Raw genomic sequence first — 23,106 nt, 5'->3', positions numbered from 1 at the left:
CAACAAAAATTTGAAGCTTGGACGCTCCTGAAGGCAACTTGCTACTGAAGAGAAAAAGCGCTCCTGAAGTCAAGCTGCTCCTGAAGAAATAGCGCTCCTGAAGTAGGCTGCTCCTGAAGAATAGTGCTTCTGAAGACAAGAGGTCCAGAAGCCACGTCATCAGAAGCCACATCATCAGAAGCTGCGTCATCAGAAGCTGCATCATCAGAAGCTGCATCATCAGAAGCCATTTCACCAGAAGCTGAATATCAACTGGATTTGCAAAGAATCAAGAATTGAAGAATTATCAATGCAAAAGCTGTCTATTGGATTCGAAAACACAAACAAAGGATTAGTGGAGTTTGCAACGGTCATTTCAAAGGTGTTTGAAGGCGTGTGTTTGCAATTTGGACGAAAGCGTTGACATTGTACTTTGTACGAATTGTACAACCACGTTCTTCACTACTCTGTTTTGTGTCCGCGCTACAGGACAAGAAAACAGCTCCAGAATACGGTTTCGCCTGCATAGATGTTCCTTTGGATAAGGAATGGATTTCAAATTTGTTCTTCATAGGACAACAATCAAATCAGGCAAAAGATCATTGGTGAAAGATCAAGCTTCAACAACGACTCTTTGGTGTGCTGGCAATTTCACAACGTCTCTTTCACACCTCTATATAAAGGAGTGAAGACCTAGAGATTTGGTAATGCAAGAACGCTGAACGAAAGACTCACAAGATTTTCACAAGTACCAAACCTCTGCTGAAATTGTTCTGCATTCACTTAGAATTTCTGTGTCTCAAAGTCATATCTTAGAAATTCTTAAGTCCATTGAGTCTGTATCTGATTTGTATTGTGAGCACCTCTGATTGTATATCAAGTGTTCAACCTTAAACAATTTTCTGTGTAATTTTGTTTAGTTAGGAAGTCTCTTGCAGTTGTGCTTGAGCAGGAAGTCTCTTGATTGTGTTCTTGAGCAAAGGAAGTCTCTTGCTTGTGTGCTTGAGCATTGGAAGTCTCTTGCTTGTGTGCTTGAGCATTTGTAATCAGATATTACTCATAGTGAAATCTCCTTGGAAGTGCAAGGGGGACTGGACTACTTCCGGATTGTGGAAGGAACCAGTATAATTGCTTTGTGTCGTTCTTCTTCTCTCTCTCTGTTTTATTCCGCTGCATTTAGATTCTGATTATCACTTCAGAAGCTGTCTCGCTTAGCTTCTGATCAGTGTGTTCAGTTTTTAGGAGAAACGAAGAATTTTTTCTAAAACACAATTCAACCCCCCTTCTTGTGTTTTTCTCACCTTCAATTGGTATCTAGAGCCTTGGTCTGTTGTGTATCACTTAAACGTGCAACAGTCAAAGATCTGAGAAAAACATGACTACTCCTCCTCCTGATGGTGATACTAGCTATAAAAATGTCTCACATGATTATAGTGATAGTAAGAAAACCAGTGTTGGAAAAGTTCCAAAGTTCAATGGAGATGCTGAAGAGTTCTCTTGGTGGAAGACCAATTTTTACAGTTACATCATGAGCCTAGATGAAGAATTGTGGGATATTCTGGAAGACGGCGTTGGTGGTTTAGTCCTTGATGAAGAAGGAGCTGCTGTGGATAGAAAGAAACATACTCCAGAACTGAGGAAACTCTACAAGAAGCATCATATTATCAGAGGAGCTCTTGTCACGGCCATACCCAAAGCAGAATACATGAAGATGAGTGACAAATCCACTGCTAAAGCTATGTTTGCTTCTCTCTGTTCAAATTATGAAGGGAGCAAGAAGGTCAAAGAAGCAAAGGCTCTCCTGCTTGTACATCAGTATGAGTTATTCAAGATGAAGGATGATGAAACTATTGAGGAGATGTACTCAAGGTTTCAAACTTTAGTTTCTGGGCTACAGATTCTAAAGAAGAGCTATGTTGCTTCTGATCATGTAAGCAAGATACTCAGAAGCTTACCTGCTAGATGGAGACCAAAGGTGACTGCCATTGAGGAAGCTAAAGATTTAAACACTTTAAGTGTCGAAGATCTTGTTAGTTCTCTCAAAGTTCATGAGTTAAGTCTTAATGAACATGAGTCTACTAAGAAGAGTAAATCAATAGCTCTTCCATCCAAAGGCAAGTCATCAAAAGCTCTCAAAGTGGTTGAATCTGAAGAGGAAGAACAGTCAAGTTCAGATTCTGAACCAGATGCTGCTGAAATGGCCATGCTCTCAAACAGACTTCAATATCTGGCCAAGAAGAACAGAAAGTTTCTCTCCAGAAGGGGTAACTCCAGAAGCTCAAAGAAAGAAGATCAGAAGGGATGCTTCAACTGTAAGAAGCCTGGACACTTCATTGCTGAATGCCCTGATCTTCAAAGAGAAAAGTCAAAGGACAAGTCAAAGAGGTCTACATTCAAACCAAGCAAACTCAAGAAGCAGATTAAGCAGAGTTTAATGGCAACCTGGGATGATTTGGGTAGTGAATCTGGATCTGATAAAGAGGAAGCTGATGAAGATGCAAAGGTAGCTGTTGGGTTGGTAGCAACAGCAACTTCAGAAGCTGGATCAGATTCAGACTCAGAAGATGAAAACGAGGTATGTCTAAGAGCAGTGCCAAAGCAAAGATCATGGTACCTAGACAGTGGTTGCTCGAGACACATGACAGGAGACAAGTCCATGTTCCTCAGCCTAACAATGAAAGAGGGAGGAAATGTGAAATTTGGAGGCAACCAGTCAGGCAAGATCATAGGTACAGGAACTATTGGTAATTCCTCTACCTCAATTAATAATGTATGGTTGGTAGATGGTCTTGAACATAACCTTTTGAGCATTAGTCAATTTTGTGATAATGGTTATGATGTGCTTTTTGAAAAACCCAACTGTACAGTAATCAACAAGGAAGACAAATCCATTGTGTTCAAGGGAAAGAGAGTTGACAATGTCTATAAAATCAATTTTTCTGAACTGGCTGATCAGAAGGTGATTTGCCTACTATCAGTGAATGATAAGAAATGGATGTGGCACAGAAGGTTGGGACATGCTAACTGGAGGTTAATCTCTAAGCTTAGTAAGTTACAACTTGTGAAAGGGCTACCAGACATTGACTATCATTCAGATGCACTCTGTGGTGCATGTCAGAGAGGGAAAATTGTGAAATCATCTTTTAAAACCAAAGACATTGTTTCAACCTCAAGACCTTTGGAATTACTCCATATTGATTTATTTGGACCAGTGAGTACTGCATCCTTATATGGAAGTAGATATGGATTAGTCATTGTTGATGATTACAGCAGATGGACTTGGGTGAAATTCATAAAGAGTAAAGATGTTGCGTGTGATGTATTCAGTAGCTTCTGCACTCAAATTCAATCTGAAAAAGAATCAAAAATTTTGAAAATCAGAAGTGATCATGGTGGAGAATTTGAAAATGAGCCATTTGAAGCTTTTTGTGAAAAACATGGAATTTTCCATGAATTCTCTTCTCCTAGAACACCACAACAAAATGGGGTTGTAGAGAGAAAGAATAGAACTTTACAAGAAATGGCCAGAACCATGATTCATGAAAACAATTTACCAAAACATTTTTGGGCAGAAGCAGTGAATACAGCATGCTATGTTCAAAACAGGATCTATATTAGACCTATTTTGGAGAAAACAGCATATGAACTCTTTAAAGGAAGAAAACCCAATATCTCTTACTTTCATCAATTTGGATGTACATGTTACATTCTGAACAACAAGCTCTACCTAAAGAAATTTGATGCCAAGGCCCAAAGAGGAATCTTTTTGGGTTACTCTGAAAGGTCAAAGGCATACAGAGTGTATAATTCAGAAACACTCTGTGTTGAAGAATCTATGCACGTTAAATTTGATGACAAGGAGCTTGAAGATAAAACTTCAAAGCAAGGTGAAAGTTCTGCAGAGATACAGGTTCCTGAAGCTACTCCAGAACCTGATCAGATAGCTGAGTCTGAAGATAGTCCAGAAGCTGAACCCACATCAGAAGCGCAAGATGAAGCTGCTTCTGATGAAGCACAAGATGACTCACATCAAGAAGATCCTCCCAGAAACACATTCAAACACAAGTCTTCATATCCTGAAGAGCTAATCATTGGAAACAAAGATAGTCCAAGAAGAACAAGATCACATTTCAGACAAGAAGAGTCAATGATTGGACTAATCTCAATGATTGAACCTACAACAGTTGATGAAGCACTTTCAGATGATGGATGGATCCTAGCTATGCAAGAAGAGTTGAATCAATTTCAAAGAAATGATGTGTGGGATCTGGTACCCAAACCTCAGCACAAGAACATTATTGGAACAAAATGGGTATTCAGAAACAAGCTGAACGAGCAAGGTGAAGTAACAAGAAACAAAGCCAGACTTGTTGCACAAGGGTATAGTCAACAAGAAGGCATTGATTACACTGAAACGTTTGCTCCAGTTGCAAGATTGGAAGCAATCAGGTTACTTCTTTCCTATGCAGTTAATCATGGCATAATATTATATCAGATGGATGTCAAGAGTGCATTTCTCAATGGTGTCATAGAAGAAGAAGTGTATGTTAAGCAACCTCCTGGATTTGAGGATATTAAATATCCTGACCATGTTTTTAAATTGAAGAAATCACTATATGGCTTGAAACAAGCTCCCAGAGCTTGGTATGATAGACTAAGTAATTTCTTAATCAAAAATAACTTTAAGAGAGGACAGGTTGACACTACACTCTTCAGAAGGACCCTTGGGAAAGATATTCTTGTTGTGCAAATATATGTTGATGATATAATATTTGGTTCTACTAATGCATCTCTTTGCAAGGAATTTTCTGAGTTAATGCAGGATGAATTTGAAATGAGCATGATGGGAGAGCTGAAGTTCTTCCTGGGCATTCAAATCAATCAATGCAAAGATGGAGTCTATGTTCATCAATCAAAGTACACAAAGGAGCTTCTGAAGAAGTTCAAACTTGAAGATTGTAAAGTGATGAACACTCCAATGCACCCTACGTGCACCTTAAGCAAAGAAGATGAAGGAGCTAAAGTAGATCAGAAGCTGTATAGAGGTATGATTGGTTCTTTGTTATACCTCACTGCATCTAGGCCAGATATTTTATTCAGTGTATGCTTGTGTGCAAGATTCCAATCAGATCCTAGAGAATCTCATATGACTGCTGTCAAGAGAATCTTCAGGTATTTGAAAGGAACGACCAATCTTGGACTCCTTTATAGGAAATCCTTAGATTATAAGCTAATTGGATTCTGTGATGCTGATTATGCTGGTGATAGGATTGAAAGAAAGTCAACCAGTGGCAATTGTCAATTTCTGGGTGATAATCTTATATCCTGGGCTAGCAAAAGACAAACAACTATTGCTATGTCTACAGCAGAAGCAGAATACATTTCAGCTGCAAGTTGTTGTACACAACTACTTTGGATGAAACATCAGTTGGAAGATTATCAGATAACTGCTAACAGTATTCCCATTTATTGTGATAATACTGCTGCTATTTGTTTGTCTAAAAATCCAATTTTGCATTCAAGAGCGAAGCACATTGAAATCAAACACCATTTTATCAGAGATTATGTTCAAAAAGGAATTTTAGATATACAATTCATTGATACTGAAAATCAATGGGCTGATATATTTACTAAGCCTTTAACTGTTGAAAGATTTGATTTTATAAAGAAAAATTTGAACATGCACTTTGTATCTGATTAAATGCTTGCTTGCTCCTGAATAGGATTTTAGGTTCTGAAGTTAGTTCAGAAGCGGTAGTCCATCAGAAGCTCTTTATTGAGGTTCTGAGGAAAACTCGCTTCTGATGATGACGTCAGCATCTGAAGTCCAGAAGCTGGATTTATTGCTTCTGAATAGTTGAATTAGTGGAAACGTTGGAAGTTACCTTTTAAAAAGTAACTTCTGGCCCACTAACTTGGTAGTTACTCTGTGAACTTCTTACGTGGCCTGTATGTGTTGGTGTATAACTAAAAGGGCAATGATGATTTAATAGCTTTGAAAGTACTTTTCACGCGCCCCCAATTTTGTCATTAATGTTATGTTTGTTTGTCTCTTTTGAATTGCAATCGTTTTACTTCTAACACTTTGTCAATTCACACACTACTCACTCACAACAAACACATTTGCTCTCAAACCTCTTGCGAAGTAAGCGCATTCTCTCAACCTTAGAACCCTAAAATCTTCATCTTCTTCAAATCTTCGTAAATCATCAAATGGCATCATCAAGCTCAAAAGTTTCAGAATCTACATCAAACAAGCAAAGCGTATCAGAATCTGGGTCCATCTACAAAGAGAAGACTATGGATATTCCATGGGAATCCTTAATAGTTCAAGTAGAGTCACCGGTGGATTTTGCTTCACTCAAGAAGTATGAAGTAAACATGGAAGGCTTGATAGAAACTCAGATGATGTCTGAGTATTTCAAGATGCTAAATGGGCCAACATATGTGAACTTGGTCAAGGACTTTTGGTTAAAAGCTGAAGTGTACAATGAAAAGCCTGCAAAAGTCGTAAGCAAACAAGCGGGGTCAAAGAAAGGGAAAATGGTCATGGATATGAATCCTACATCTTTTGATAGCTTAGAAATAAGGTCTGAAGTGATGGGCATTCCTATAACCATCACTGAGGACGTTATAGCTAAAGCTTGTAGGATGGATGCAGAGGGAAGATTCCAAGAAATAGTCAGGAAGGAAGATGTCCTGCTACAAGGTTACTACAACACTCTTTTGGGTGGGAAGAAAGATGCAAAGCCTTCTGAAATGGAGATTCACAACAGGATGTTGGTGAAATTCAGTAATGATTGCTTCTTTCAAAGAGCAGGAGGATCTGACCAACCCAACAATCAACAGAAGCTAGCAATTTACTTCATGGCTATTCTGGAAAAGATAAACTTCCCAAGATATGTAATGGATCATCTCTGCTGGGCCATAAATGAAAGCACTATCAGAGGAAGAAAACAAGTACCCTATGGAAGATTGCTGTCTGAAATCTTTTATCAAGGAAGGGTGCTGGAGTTCTTAAAAAGGACAAGAAGTGCTTCTGATAGATGTTTCGAAGTCTCTACTGCTGAAAGGACTATCAGTAGCAGGAGCTTATGCTCTATGAAGTTCATCAAAGAAGCCCCTAAAGATGAAAAGTGGTTAGAGATGACAACTGCTGAAACTGAGATAATCAGGGACTTTCCTCCCATCTTTAAGGAAAGTGACTCTGATTTCCTAGTTCAATCAGTAGCTGAGTATGTCCTGGAAGAAGATGCAAGCACTCAGGAGGAAGCTGTTCCTGCTAAAGTAAAGAAGGTAAAGAGTGCCACTGCATCAGAAGCAATTACTGATAAGGGCAAGCAAAAGAAGGATGTCAAAAGAAAGAGGGGGAAAGCTGAAACAGTTTATCACAAGGAAAAACTGGATGAAGCTTTGGATGAAATAGAAAAGGAGGAAGTTGAGCCCAAGCTGAAGAAGAAAAAGGCACCTGTTGATATAAAAAGCTCTATGGTTGAGCTGACTCCTGCCAAGGCCAGAATGGCTAAGGAATTTGCTGCTTTTAAGTTATCAGAGTTACAGGAGAAGAAGAGAATAAGGGCTGCTTCTATTCCTGAGAAAAGAGTGACTTCTGATATGAAGAAAGAAGATGATGAGCAAGCTGTTCAGATGCTAGCTGAGATAAAGAGGAAAGAAGCTCAGCACAATCAGGAAAGGGATCAAAGGCTCAAGGCTTCAGGACTGGAGAATTGTGATAAATTTCTCAAGAAGAAGTCTGAAGAAGTCAAGGAAGTGGCTGTTAAAGCTTCAGAAGCGGTTCTGAAAGCACCTAGTGCTACCACTTCTGTAGCTGGCTCTTCAGTCAAGGTATGTCAGATTCCAGTCACCTCTACCCCCATTTCACCCCTTTCACCACAAGCAACTGAGCAAGAAGAAGACACTTCTGTCTTAGACAGTCTTGCTCTCCACTACTCAGGTGAGTTACCTTTAGACAAATCTACTTCAGAAAAGGCCTCTGAAACAACTCCAGAAGCAACTGCTTCTGAAAATGTTGTTTCAGAAAACCCTCATCAACAAACACCTGAACCACAAAAACCCACAACACCCCCACAATCACCAATAGCCATCATTGACCCCCAACTCAACAATCAAACAACAACTTCACTACGACAACCACCAACTGAAACTGAATTTCAACCTTTACCTGAACACTCCCCAGAACCAACTCCCATGGATGTTGACATCTCTCAAGTCAATGTTCAAGCCTCAACCTCCACCACACACATTGTTTCTGACCAGCCTTCATCTTCAAACACACAAACACACCTTACCTTTCCAATTCCTAACCCCATTCAAGATTTAGAAATCAGTGATTCTGATCTTGAAACCCTTGATCATCCACCCACAAACATCCTGGAATCTGGATATATCAATACTGAGCTTCTCACAATTCTGAGTCAGATGCATAATCTGGTGGATCAACGAAGGACAATTGATCTCACAAGTGCATATGAAGACTCCTGGGCATCACTTCAGAACCGGGCAGCTGAGCTTATTGAAGAGATCAAAGCTAAATGCATCAGAGTCAAGCAAGCTTCAGTCAGAAGGCTAATGGAAAATCTGAATCAGAGTCTTAGAGTAAGAAGCTCTACACTGCTCCTGGCAAACCAGCCTTTCTTCTTTGAAACGGATTACTTGACCAGAGAAGCCAGGTTGTGTAAGCTTCTGAAGAAACAGATGGCACAGCAGCAGCAAGAAGCTAAGGAAAGGGAACAAGCTCTTCTCCAGAGGCAACAACAGCTTGAAGAACTGTTGCAGAAGAAAATTGAAGAAATGGAGGAGATGAAGAAACAACAACAAACCAACCCTTAGTTGCACACCCTTGTGTTTTTCTTTTTGTTTGTTGTTTGTTTTAAATTCCTAGTCCTTGCTTCTGAAACCATCGTGTTTTATTTCTCTATGCTTCTGAATGCTTACTGGTTCTGACTGTTTAGCTGCTTCTGACAATTGATATACATGTTCATATATTTTGCTCTGACTTATTTAGTTCACTTTCTTTTATACTCTCTCCTGGTTGAGTTTTTCTCATATCTTTTTGTCTTTTATGCTTAAATTTTTTTTGATAATGACAAAAGGGGGAGTATATGTGACAAGTATTTAAAGGCTCTGAGCCCCATTAATGGCATTTGAAATTTTTGAAAACCTTCTATCATTTTTTTACCTTACTGGTATAAGCTATGAACGAACGAAGGAGTATCAAAATTCAAGTAAAATTAATTGAACCATTCTTCTTATCTATAAGTTTATTCTTTCAATGATTCAATTTTGTTTTTAAGCTCTGATAATATTATTGCGCGAAAAATGAATTTAATTAACCTGGATAGAACCTAGGGGGAGCTTACAAACCTCACCTTATAGACTATCAGACTCAGGGGGAGTTTGAGCTTACAAACCTCAGATTCTGAGCTTACAAACCTCAGAACCCCAAAGTCAACTTGTTAATTAGATTAACAACAATTGATCAATTTTAAATACTTTTGTTTGTCATCATCAAAAAGGGGGAGATTGTTGGAACAAAATGTGTTTAACAATGAACCTTAAAGGGTTTTGATGATAACAAGGTATTAAAAATTGTAAATTGGACTAGCTAATATTTGTTCAAGTGTACAGGACCATAATTATAAAGTTACATCATCATTGGTTCTGAATGAGCAAATAAAGAGCTATGGAAACAACAAAAATTTGAAGCTTGGACGCTCCTGAAGGCAACTTGCTACTGAAGAGAAAAAGCGCTCCTGAAGTCAAGCTGCTCCTGAAGAAATAGCGCTCCTGAAGTAGGCTGCTCCTGAAGAATAGTGCTTCTGAAGACAAGAGGTCCAGAAGCCACGTCATCAGAAGCCACATCATCAGAAGCTGCGTCATCAGAAGCTGCATCATCAGAAGCTGCATCATCAGAAGCCATTTCACCAGAAGCTGAATATCAACTGGATTTGCAAAGAATCAAGAATTGAAGAATTATCAATGCAAAAGCTGTCTATTGGATTCGAAAACACAAACAAAGGATTAGTGGAGTTTGCAACGGTCATTTCAAAGGTGTTTGAAGGCGTGTGTTTGCAATTTGGACGAAAGCGTTGACATTGTACTTTGTACGAATTGTACAACCACGTTCTCCACTACTCTGTTTTGTGTCCGCGCTACAGGACAAGAAAACAGCTCCAGAATACGGTTTCGCCTGCATAGATGTTCCTTTGGATAAGGAATGGATTTCAAATTTGTTCTTCATAGGACAACAACCAAATCAGGCAAAAGATCATTGGTGAAAGATCAAGCTTCAACAACGACTCTTTGGTGTGCTGGCAATTTCACAACGTCTCTTTCACACCTCTATATAAAGGAGTGAAGACCTAGAGATTTGGTAATGCAAGAACGCTGAACGAAAGACTCACAAGATTTTCACAAGTACCAAACCTCTGCTGAAATTGTTCTGCATTCACTTAGAATTTCTGTGTCTCAAAGTCATATCTTAGAAATTCTTAAGTCCATTGAGTCTGTATCTGATTTGTATTGTGAGCACCTCTGATTGTATATCAAGTGTTCAACCTTAAACAATTTTCTGTGTAATTTTGTTTAGTTAGGAAGTCTCTTGCAGTTGTGCTTGAGCAGGAAGTCTCTTGATTGTGTTCTTGAGCAAAGGAAGTCTCTTGCTTGTGTGCTTGAGCATTGGAAGTCTCTTGCTTGTGTGCTTGAGCATTTGTAATCAGATATTACTCATAGTGAAATCTCCTTGGAAGTGCAAGGGGGACTGGACTACTTCCGGATTGTGGAAGGAACCAGTATAATTGCTTTGTGTCGTTCTTCTTCTCTCTCTCTGTTTTATTCCGCTGCATTTAGATTCTGATTATCAGTTCAGAAGCTGTCTCGCTTAGCTTCTGATCAGTGTGTTCAGTTTTTAGGAGAAACGAAGAATTTTTTCTAAAACACAATTCAACCCCCCTTCTTGTGTTTTTCTCACCTTCAAAGCTCACGAGCTACAAATTTATGATTTAAATCAATTTGATGTTTATTTTAACATGCACCTTTTTATATGTATTTTGAATGTTTTTATTTTAATTTTCGAGGAATATTTTAGATTTTTTTTATTTGGCTAAAGACTACAATTTCTACTATTTTATAAGTTGCTTTAAAAAAATTTGGATCATAGTTTTATTTCAATTGTGATATTTTTTTATTGTCTTTTTATAAATAAAGTGTGGGTAATGGATACGGGTACGGGCACTTAGGTGCCCATAGGGTATGGGGAAGGGTACTAAAGTTGTTACCCACGAGGGTATGGGGTCGGGTACGGGCATTTTTTACAAACGCGGGTATGGGAAAAGGTACTATAGTACCCTACCCATTGGGTACCCATTGCCATCCCTAGTTCATAAGAACAATGTATAATATAGGTAAGGTTCAGGTTCGAACTCCAGATACCATAAAAAAAAGAACAAAATGAGTTATAAAAAAAGTCGTAATTCAAATTATGAATAAACATAATTCAAATAACTTACGTCAGATTTTTTTTTTGACAAAAACAAAACGATATTCATTCATTCAAATCGATAGAATACATCAGAATCAAGATCGCTAAAAACGTAAAGGATGAATCTGCGAACAAACTCACAGCACCCAAGTTAATAGCATACAACGGCATAATGCCTACAAATAATATGATAAAATCAAAACCACCAGAATACTCTTGCTTTTGGATCTGCAACGTTGACGTCCAAATCATTGATTGAATCTCTGATTGACTGAAGCTGATCTTTCAATATGAACCAACGAACACCGCAACAAGATGCCAGATCAAACAATGCCGCACAAGACGACGAACAACACAAGGTCGCACTCAGACGACGAAATCACGAAAAAAACACAAAAGAAAATGTTTGTATTTGTGAAAATCACTTATTTAGATCAAAAGAAAGGAGAAAAAAGATGTAGAGGGGTGATTTTATGTCAAAAAATGACCTAAAACCACCCCTCCTCGATGAGTGAAAGAAAAGGAAAACTTAGAGAGAAGTTGGAGTTTCTCTCACTAAAAAAACTAGGGCCACATATGCATTAATATGATTAGATTACTGAACGACACATATGCATTAATTAATTCTAATCTGATATTAGGTTTGTCACCAATCAAAAGAAAGCCTGATGAGTAACATTTTCAATTTAGTCAATAGCACAAAAGTTCATCTAAAAACTAATATAAGGACAAATTAAAAGGAACTAATTATTTAACAATATAATCATTCATCGAAACAAAATAAAAAACTTGCACTCAATATAGGAGCATAAATCTAAAAGGAAGATAAACATCCAAACTAGTGCAAGACATAAATAAAAGTTAGTTAAACATAATAACTGAATAACCAAGTTAACAACATGTAACACATAAATAAAGATAGAAAATAGGATTAAAAGTATAAGATGACACATATACACATACTAAAAAATAACTTCTTAGATATATAAAATAACTCTAAAATAATATCAATTAAGACATACAACTCGGAACACTTGCTTGAATATGTGATACGTTCAACCGTATATTCATTAGAAAACATTGAAACTTTCAAACAAATACTTTAAATTCATTATCCATATTTGGTAAACGTCATGGCCGGCTTAGAGCATTCGAACACCTTACTTAATCTTTTGGTATATAAATATTTCTTTCAAGCTTATTAACTAAACCAACAATAGTTTAAAAATTGAGGAGTGCTAGTAGCACTCTCTTTTCAACATTCACTCAAACATTTTCTCTTTTATTGAGTGAAATTAATATGGATCCCACACTTTAGAAATAATGACATCCGCATAAAGTTGTAGCGCACACATATTTTAAATGGTTAACTTAATGGTTTCTTTAAATTCAAGCCTACATGCCTACTTGCTTTTAACCAATTGTTTCTATATAAACAGATTAACATGATGATTGTATCTCAACAATGGATGTTTTTTTCATTGACAATACTAGTACTACTGTTGTTGTTGAGCACGTCATTCTCATCAGCTACTACTAGGAAGACCAATAAAAATATTAAAACAAATGTCTTTATGTCTCCAAAGATTGAACTGAGTCCAGGATTTGTTTCAAACAAAGTATATTATGATGTTGAGTTTCCAAGAGGCCATATTTCACTCAAGAGTTTCAATGCTGAACTAGTTGATGAAGCAGGAAATTCTGTACCTCTTCATCAAACTTATCTACACCATTGGGCTGTTGTTAGATACCACCAACCTAAAAATGTGACAGAAAATAGCCAATCAGGTGTTATTATTGGAAGAAATGATGGCTTTTGCCAAGAGACTATTTTAGGACAGTACTATGGTCTTGGATCTGAAACAAGAGGCACAAATACATATATTCCAGACCCTTATGGTATAGAAGTTGGTAATCCTGCTGAAATTCCAAAAGGTTATGTAGGGAAATGGTTGATGAATATTCATGTTATTGATACAAGGGGTGTGGAAGATAGGATGGGATGTATTGATTGCAGATGTGACCCTATATAATGTTACTAAAGATGAAAACGGTAAGGCTTTGAATCTAAATTATAATGGGGGTTTGCAATGTTGTCCTGATAACACTAAGTGCAAGCTGAGGAAAGGGTTTTTAGGGCAAAAAAAAAGGATATATTTGAAATACACAATCATGTGGATCAACTGGGATATTAACTTTATGTTGCCTCAGGGGCGTCCCTGAGGGGGTGCAAACAGCTCAAACGAGCTGGGCCTCCCTCAAGGATGGGCCTCAATTTTTTTTATACCCAGTAGTAATAGTATCTCCAATAAAAAATAGTATTGCTTTTTAGGCCCCCTTAATATCTCCATTCCAGCAACTTCCATTCCAATCATAGATGGCTGGAAAAGGACTTCTAGGCAACGGAACCTCTCAGCCCCAATTATGATAACTTGTCCATTAGGAAGTTCATAGTTTTTCTACTCTAGAAGCATTAGTTTTGCCACATTATCTAGTCTAGATAATTATCACCAAATTGATCTCTTAATAATCTTACATGTCTAACCTCACCAAATATACAATACGAAGAGTTGATTGATGAATTTGCTTCAGTAAATACACGTAGGAAGTCTCGTTTTGGTGCGAATGAAGACTCTTTTTGAAGGTATTCGCCTAAACTCGTTTTATATTATCTATTGCTCTTTTAAAAAAAATACGTTTTGATTTTATCACTGGCCTTTTTTCATTCCCTGAGCCGAGCCTCCGAATTCTCAGGGACAGCCCTGTGTTGCCTGCCAAGATTTATATATTTGATGTGACTGATACTTTGAAGATATCGGATAAGACTAAAGGAATGAGTCTGAACCATGATTGCAAGGTAAGTGAAATCTCAAAAAAATACATACATTATGTTGTGCGTTCGCATTCTAATATATGGTTTGATATGGTTAGATGTATGAGTAAAATGTTTTTATATTGTTAGTGGATAGTCATTAAAGATGAATGTTGTTCGATTTGTTTCGATCAATATTTTTAAGATATTAAATTTTTATAATTTTTTATCATAGATAATTAAAGATAACGGTCAAAGTTGTTTATTGCATATGTGAAGTGATTGACTGCGATGTGTATTTTTTTTTAGAGGTATTGTACTATATGTCGTTGGCAGCAATATTGTGTTCTAATTTTTTTTAGGAAATTGCATTTTGGTTTTTGATGAAAGGGTTTTTTGTTTTTGTTTTATTTAATTAAAGAAAAGTTACAAAACTACCCTTGCATTTAAAATTAGCTTTAATAGTAATAAGTTGGTTATTTAGTAAAAAGCAAGTGGAAATATGGTTACTAACTTACTCCTTTAGGTTTTTAGGTGAGAGTAAGTTAGCAGGTGGGAGTAAGTTAGCAGCATCTTATATGCAAAATTGTAGTTCAAGTGTGAGTAACATAGATTCTATGCTACATGCAGATAGAATATGAAGTTGAACCTTGCAGCAAAACTAATGTGAGTGATACTGGTTGTGTTGATGTGAAGAGTGCAAGTTTCCATGTGCAAAATGGAGGTTATGTCATCTATGGAGTTGGTCATTTGCATGCGGGTTCAATTGGATCAACTCTATATGGACAGGTGACATTAAATAATTGCAATCATTGTTAATATTTCAATACTACTTTCTAGTTTTAGTGTTGGAACATGTGTGGAAATTGAGTTAAAAGACTAAACACAAATTCCCATGTTGGGTAGAACTAGTGTTGTGTGAATTGGAAAAAGTGGAAGTCCCACATCGGATGGAACACACACATTAGTAGTGTTTATATAGTGGGGGTGTACCTCTAATTAATGGGGTTACATAAGCACTAGAGAAAAAATATATATTGATATATATTTTATTATTTGGAAATGATAAATTTAATCATTATTAGAAAGTGCTTTCTTAGTCCCCAAGTTTTGCTAAAATATTTTGGTACATAATTTAATATATTTTAGTACTCAATTAAGATATTTTTGTACTAGATCTAATATGTGAATTACTTAATCGCAAAGTAATATGTTACTTGTTCCCAAAGTTTCTCATATTACTTGTTCCCAAAGTTTCTCACTTATTAGTTGTGAGTTTTCCCTATAAATAGAGAACTCACATAGTGCATTCCACACACCGAAAAGAATTTCATTGAGTTGTCGGGAATTCTTTTCTTCTCTTCTCCCTCCGACTTGTGTTAACAAGTTTCTTCTGCTTCTACTCCTTTCTGTCCCTTTCGGTTTCAAATAGAGCGGTTACGTACCGTATCGAGTGGCTTCGATCAATCGATTGAACCATATTTTTAAGAGTGTTCTTAAGACCATAGTCCCTTTTCGGTTTAATGTCCCTTCGGAATTAAGAGTGGTCTTAAGTTCATAGTCCCTTTCGATAATATATGTCCCTTCGGAATAAAGAGTACTATTAAGATCATAGTCCCTTTCGTAATAATAATGTCCCGTCGGAATTATGAATGATCTTAACAGTATATAAATTATTTAAATATTTTTCTATTTGAGGAGAAATGGTGGTATCACCATATTTGAGTGGTCGTAGTACCATATTGAAAGTTTGGAGAACTTAAAGGTTAGAATGGTGGAAACACCATATTTGAGTGGTCTTAACACCATAATAGAATGGTAATAATACCATATTAAAGTGGTTTCACTATTAAAGAGTGGTCTTAGTACCATATTTGACGGTGTAATTCTCGAACGATTTTCTACAGTGCAGTAGTTAATCGAACAGTTGTAGCTGGGCTTGTTTTATCCTGGAGGCGGCGTGGTTGATAGTCTACCTTGCACAATTTTGGGTAGTGCCACGAAACGTCTTAAAGAGAGCGACCTGGTCGTGACTCAACCTAGTAACAACTTCGGTAGATAATAGAATTTGGAAATCCAAATACAACAGTTTGGAAATCCAAAAACAACAATTTTAAGACGTTTCGATCTGCTATGTCTACCGAAGGAATTACTTATTGAGATTTCGTTGTCCCTAAATACATTAAGGATAAATCAAGCTATAAAATTACATCTTTCGACTGAAACAATGAAGTGTATGTTGTTATAACAACAACACTAAGAAATTCACAATACGGTTCTGTGAATAAATAACCTTAATTGGTACATGAATAGAACCCCCGAGTGTTGATGCATCGTTTCTAATTTTCTATTGAATCTTTGATGATTGACAAAGACAAACATTTAACGTAACACAGGGCTGATCGAGTAGGATAAAACTAATTGTCAAGGATTGGGAAATTTTGTACGGTGCATTGACAAATGAAAAAGGATGCTACGGTTCTAATTGAAAGATGAGTGTACATTGTTAGAATCAATGTGTGCCTGCTCTGCCAATATTGCTTCAGTTCAGCACGTGCACTAAATAAATTTCTTTTGGTAAATGAAAGCTACAACATATATTATATTTATGTTATCGATTAAAACCATGTGCTAGAGCATCAATTTTGGCAGACGGATATAAATTTGAGCACTCAATTATTTTAGGATGTTAATCCTATAAGAACAAGTCTAGTGACTTGTACTCTATGCATTCTTATGAGAAAAGACTGCACTTTGATGACATGATCAAAATTAAATTCTGCTTCTATTTTATTAGTTGTGTGATTTTAATATTTGACATGTGAACAAGCTTTTAATTTTAAATTTGAGTAACTTGGATTTAATTCCAACGTTATATGATTAGACAATTTTATTTATTGCAGTCAAGATATATGAACCAAAAGTTCATATAAATCAGAATTTAGAGAATATGAATCTCTAAACATAATAAATTATGATATGTGTGAATTTGATGACACATAAACTAGAAATGATAAAATGATATTTTATCATATTTATTGATGACTGTGCATTTTAGAAAATAAAATTGATATGCTTGAATGTTCAATTTTTATAACAAAAATTGAAATTTATGTTGTATAGAGAACCCAAGTCTAAGAACAAAAATTCTAATTAAGAAATTTTTGAAGAAAAGACAACTCAACTTGTCTTATTTTTTGAACTTGGGATTGTCTGACATAAGTTCGGACTTTGAACCCAAGAGAGTTAAACTCACTAGTAGAGCCTATGAATGTGTATTCATCGGGTATGCGATAAATAACGAAACATATAGGTTTTAGGACCTAAATGTTAAAGTGATCATAGAATTAAAAGATGCTGATTTCTATGAAGTAAGTACCCCTGTAAATTAAAGGATAGTGGGGGCACTAGTGGGGGTAAACTAAATTCCGTAATTAGAAATAGTTATGAGAACATCGTACGGGATGTTATAGAACCTCAAAGAGGTAAGAAAGCAAGAATTGCTAAAGAGTATGGACCTTATGGTTTATACATTGGAAGAAGATTCATTAAGCCTTAAACGAAGCTATATCCTTATTTGGATGTTGAATTTTGGCTAAAAGCAATAAACGATGAAATGAATTTTCTAGAGTCTAACAAAACATGACACTTTGTTGACTTGTCTCATAGTTGCAAAATCAATCGGTTATATTTGGATTTTGGAAAAAGGAACTAAAACCTGATGGAACGGTTGATGAATACAAGGCTCTCCTTGTAGTCAAAGGTTTTAGACAAAGAGAAAAATATAGACTTCTTCGACATTCATTCACCAGTCACGAAAATGCTATCCATGAAAGTACTAGTCCCTTTAGCCGCCGTTCATAACTCGATAGTACTCCAAATGGATGTGAAAGTTGCCTTTTTTATGGTGAATTAGAAGAAGAAATCTATATGAAACAACCTAAACGTTTTGCGATTCATGGACAAGAAAACAAAGTCTGTAAATTAGATAATTCTTTGTGAGGTTTAAAATAAACTCTTAAGGAATGACATGAAAAATTTGACATTCTAATGCTATCGAATGAGTATAAAGTGAATGAAAGTGACAAATAATATTTGCACGATCATATGTCTCTATGAAGACGACTTGCTCATATTTGATTTAAAGATTCATGTTATGAATTATGTGAAATCATTGTTTATCAACAACATTGATAAGAAAGACCTAGACAAAGTTGAAGTAATTCTTGGTTTCAAGATTACTAGATCAGAAAAGAGAACTTTTTTTGATAAATCTCACAAAGTTGAGAAGTTCTTAAGGAAATATTATTATTTCACCGTAAACTTGCAATCATATATTATGATCAAGTGTAAGAACACTTGAGATGGATTTAGAAAAACTGATGCGAGCATCATTGGCAATACTTAGGTATGTCACTGAATGTATTAGACCCGACATTGCCGATGTCGTAAACCTCTTGTGCAAGTTTACTAGTAGACGGATGAGAAGCATTGCCATGCTATAGAAAGAGTCATGAGGTGCCTTAAGAAGACTATGACTCTAGAATTACTTCATGAGGAGTAACCTATTGTACTTAAATGGTACAAGATATAAAATAGAACATCTTTCAGATGAATATTTAGCGACTAGTGTTTGCATATTGAGCATCACTAGAGGAGTTATTTGTTGAAACAAATGATATTGACTCAGTCCACTATGGAATGAATCTGAGATGAGAACACTAGAGAAAACTAGTGAAGAAGCAAGTTGATAAGATACTTGCTAGTTGAAATCCCTTAGTGGATAAAACCGTTTCCAGAAGTGTTAATTTATTGTGATAGTCTGCAGCTATTACAAAATTGAGAATCGTTACCACAATGGTAAGAGGCGATTATTAAGGCACGAACACATAGAGAAATAGAGAGCTAGCTACTCTCAAAAGGAACGGTTAAACTAGATCATGTACGTACTGATAAAGAATTAGTTAATCCTTTGACGAAAGGAATTACTAAAAAGAAAGTCCTAAACACATCCAATAGGATGGGACTTATGCCCAAAGGTCACAAGTGATGGTAACCCGACCTACATGACTGGAGATCCCAAGAAATAGGTTCAATGGGTAATAACAAGTCACAAGTGATAGAACATGCTATGATAAAAGTAAGAAAGCATGATTCCTGCAGCGATAGAAGGATGAGATAATAGAAACTCTTAATGAGATCTATACTCTATTTGGAGTGGAGTACATAGCTACAGGAGTACTCTTGATAGACTCACCTATACGAATGTGGAACTAAGGGCCGGTTCCTATGGGATTCGGGGCAGAATACCTAGAGCGTTCGTTAAAACCGGGATACACGTGCAAAGCCATAAACGCACGGGCTTTTAGAATACACCTTATGAAAAGGTTTGTGTGTGAGTTCTATGTCTGAGATAGAGTTCAATGCTGTAAGCAACTCTTGTTAATCAGAATTTTACTCGCTATGCAAAGGTTCAAGTTGTAAGCGACACCTTTGTTTACTAGCAAATCTTATGGAGACGTTTTTGACGTTAATTCTGAAACCATTTTTTAAATTCAAGTGGGGGATTGTTGGAACATGTGTGGAAATTGAGTTAAAAGACTAAACACAAATTCCCATGTTGGGTAGAACTAGTGTTGTGTGAATTGAAAAAAGTGGAAGTCCCACATCGGATGGAACACACACATTAGTAGTGTTTATATAGTGGGGGTGTACCTCTAATTAATGGGGGTACATAAGCACTAGAGAAAAAATATATATTGATATATATTTTATTATTTGGAAATGATAAATTTAATCATTATTAGAAAGTGCTTTCTTAGTCCCCAAGTTTTGCTAAAATATTTTGGTACATAATTTAATATATTTTAGTACTCAATTAAGATATTTTTGTACTAGATCTAATATGTGAATTACTTAATCGCAAAGTAATATGTTACTTGTTCCCAAAGTTTCTCATATTACTTGTTCCCAAAGTTTCTCACTTATTAGTTGTGAGTTTTCCCTATAAATAGAGAACTCACATAGTGCATTCCACACACCGAAAAGAATTTCATTGAGTTGTCGGGAATTCTTTTCTTCTCTTCTCCCTCCGACTTGTGTTAACAAGTTTCTTCTGCTTCTACTCCTTTCTGTCCCTTTCGGTTTCAAATAGAGCGGTTACGTACCGTATCGAGTGGCTTCGATCAATCGATTGAACCATATTTTTAAGAGTGTTCTTAAGACCATAGTCCCTTTTCGGTTTAATGTCCCTTCGGAATTAAGAGTGGTCTTAAGTTCATAGTCCCTTTCGATAATATATGTCCCTTCGGAATAAAGAGTACTATTAAGATCATAGTCCCTTTCGTAATAATAATGTCCCGTCGGAATTATGAATGATCTTAACAGTATATAAATTATTTAAATATTTTTCTATTTGAGGAGAAATGGTGGTATCACCATATTTGAGTGGTCGTAGTACCATATTGAAAGTTTGGAGAACTTAAAGGTTAGAATGGTGGAAACACCATATTTGAGTGGTCTTAGCACCATAATAGAATGGTAATAATACCATATTAAAGTGGTTTCACTATTAAAGAGTGGTCTTAGTACCATATTTGACGGTGTAATTCTCGAACGATTTTCTACAGTGCAGTAGTTAATCGAACAGTTGTAGCTGGGCTTGTTTTATCCTGGAGGCGGCGTGGTTGATAGTCTACCTTGCACAATTTTGGGTAGTGCCACGAAACGTCTTAAAGAGAGCGACCTGGTCGTGACTCAACCTAGTAACAACTTCGGTAGATAATAGAATTTGGAAATCCAAATACAACAGTTTGGAAATCCAAAAACAACATTTAGTGACATGCGTAGTACATGTATACATGGAAATTTGTAGTATTGAGTCCCTCAAGTTAAAAAGGAGTTATAAATTTTCATTTTTATTTAGTCCAGTTATATCTTAACCATCTTGTTATTTTGTATTAATGTGCTTAGCTTTTATAATTAGACTACATGTGTTTTTATTACTTAGATTGAAATATTAATTACATTCTTGAAACTTTGGTTGTGTCAATGTTAGGATGGGAAGGTAATATGTAATTCAAACCCAAAATATGGAAATGGAAAGGAAGCAGGAAATGAGAAAGGGTATGTTGTAGGAATGTCAACTTGTTATCCTCAACCAGGCTCTATCAAGATATTTGATGGTGAAACTTTAACTCTAGAGACGAACTATAGCAGCAGCATAAGGCACTCTGGAGTAATGGGACTTTTTTATTTCTTGGTGGCAGAAAAGCTACCACACCATCATGTCTAAAATTCCTATCATCTTTTATTCAGTAAATTCTACGGTGGGCCTTTTGATGTGTACTAGCACTTGAATATTCTTTGAAACTTCGATGATAATTTACAATATTGTCGGAAGTACAAGTTTACGGTATTTCTTATCTTAATGAGTGAGACGATGACCCAATTGATCCTCATTAGGAGAAGAAAAGAGAAAAACAAATATCAATGACTTAATACTAAGTTTTATATTTTCTTCTTTATTTTATTTGTCATATTGACTCATCACCTCGCCATGAAGACAATAATAGTCAAACTTCTACCTTTGACGGTTTTTTTTTTTTTTTGGATATCTCATAGAAAAAAGTATGGATGTATTTTGTCACACCTGGTTGTTTTTTTTTAATATTGTGCTATTTTATAGTTGTTTGGTATAACGGTCCATAATTTTGTATAATTTCAAAATAACCAAATCAAACTCTTCAAATTGTGCCATTTGCATATGTTCTATTACATTTACTGCCAAAATAATTGATCAATGAGCTTATATTAATTGATTACACATCATTTACTTGTCTAAATAATCGATTAGATTTATGATATTAACTGATTAGATCACTTTATTGTCAAAGTAATCGATTAGGTATATGACATTAATCGATTAGTCTTGTTTTTGGTCAAATAAATGATTATCTAATTCCCTCAACAAAAAAAAAAAAAAAAAAACTGATTATCTAATTGTAAAATCTCGGTAAACCCATCTTAAAACTATTTTGAACTGAACCATATCTTTTGTAATTAACCAATGCCCACGATTTAATGGATCCAATTAAATAGGAACCTTGTTTGAAACCCCACTCTCTTTTCTTCTCCTCTTCTTTGAAATTATGTCATTCAATCTCAATAAAATACACTACATTCCTTCTTTTATGTTCCCATAGTAAGCTCCTTGTTCGTTGAACTTTTTTTAAAAAAATAATCACTTTTTAGAGTTTTCCTTCATTGGTTACAGTTTTTTGACAAGAATATCAATCTAAAACTAATATAAAAAGTTCTTAAAGGTTATGTAGAGAAATGGTTGATGAATATTCATGTTATTGATACAAGGGGTGTGGAAGATAGGATGGGATGTATTGATTGCAGATGTGACCTATACAATGTAACAAAAGATGAAAACGGTGATGCTTTGAGTCCAAATTATAAAGGGGGTTTGCAATGTTGTCCTGATAACACTAAGTGCAAGCTGAGGAAAGGGTTTTTAGGGCCAAAAAAAATGATATATTTGAAATACACAATTATGTGGATCGATTGGGATATTAACTTTATGTTGCCTGTCAAGATTTATATTTTTGATGTCACTGATACTTTGAAGATATCAGATAAGTCTAAAGGAATGAGTATGAACCATGATTGCAAGGTAAGTGAAATCTCAAAATAATATATACATATGTTGTGCGCTCGCATTGTAATATATGGTTTGATATAGTTAGATGTATGAGTAAAATGTTTTTACATTGTTAGTGGATAGTCATTAAAGATGAATGTTGTTCGA

The 23,106-nt window shown here is 35.8% G+C and overlaps 1 pseudogene across 1 annotated transcript; it reads left to right on the top strand.

Annotated features, from left to right (window-relative positions):
- The first annotated feature begins 12,921 nt into the window (after positions 1 to 12,921).
- Positions 12,922 to 21,705, top strand: LOC146955073 (uncharacterized; annotated as a pseudogene). The gene is made up of 4 exons (XR_015016134.1): positions 12,922 to 13,680; positions 14,240 to 14,336; positions 14,922 to 15,080; positions 21,349 to 21,705. The product of XR_015016134.1 is annotated as an uncharacterized LOC146955073 (transcript).
- The last annotated feature ends 1,401 nt before the right edge of the window (positions 21,706 to 23,106 follow it).

This window comes from Medicago sativa, chromosome 1 (genome assembly GCF_051527215.1).
Source record: "Medicago sativa cultivar Bolivia chromosome 1, Bolivia_mono, whole genome shotgun sequence".
Classification (NCBI taxonomy): Eukaryota; Viridiplantae; Streptophyta; class Magnoliopsida; order Fabales; family Fabaceae; genus Medicago; species Medicago sativa.
Note: the sequence above shows the minus strand (reverse complement) of the source record. Positions and strands in the feature narration are given on the sequence as shown.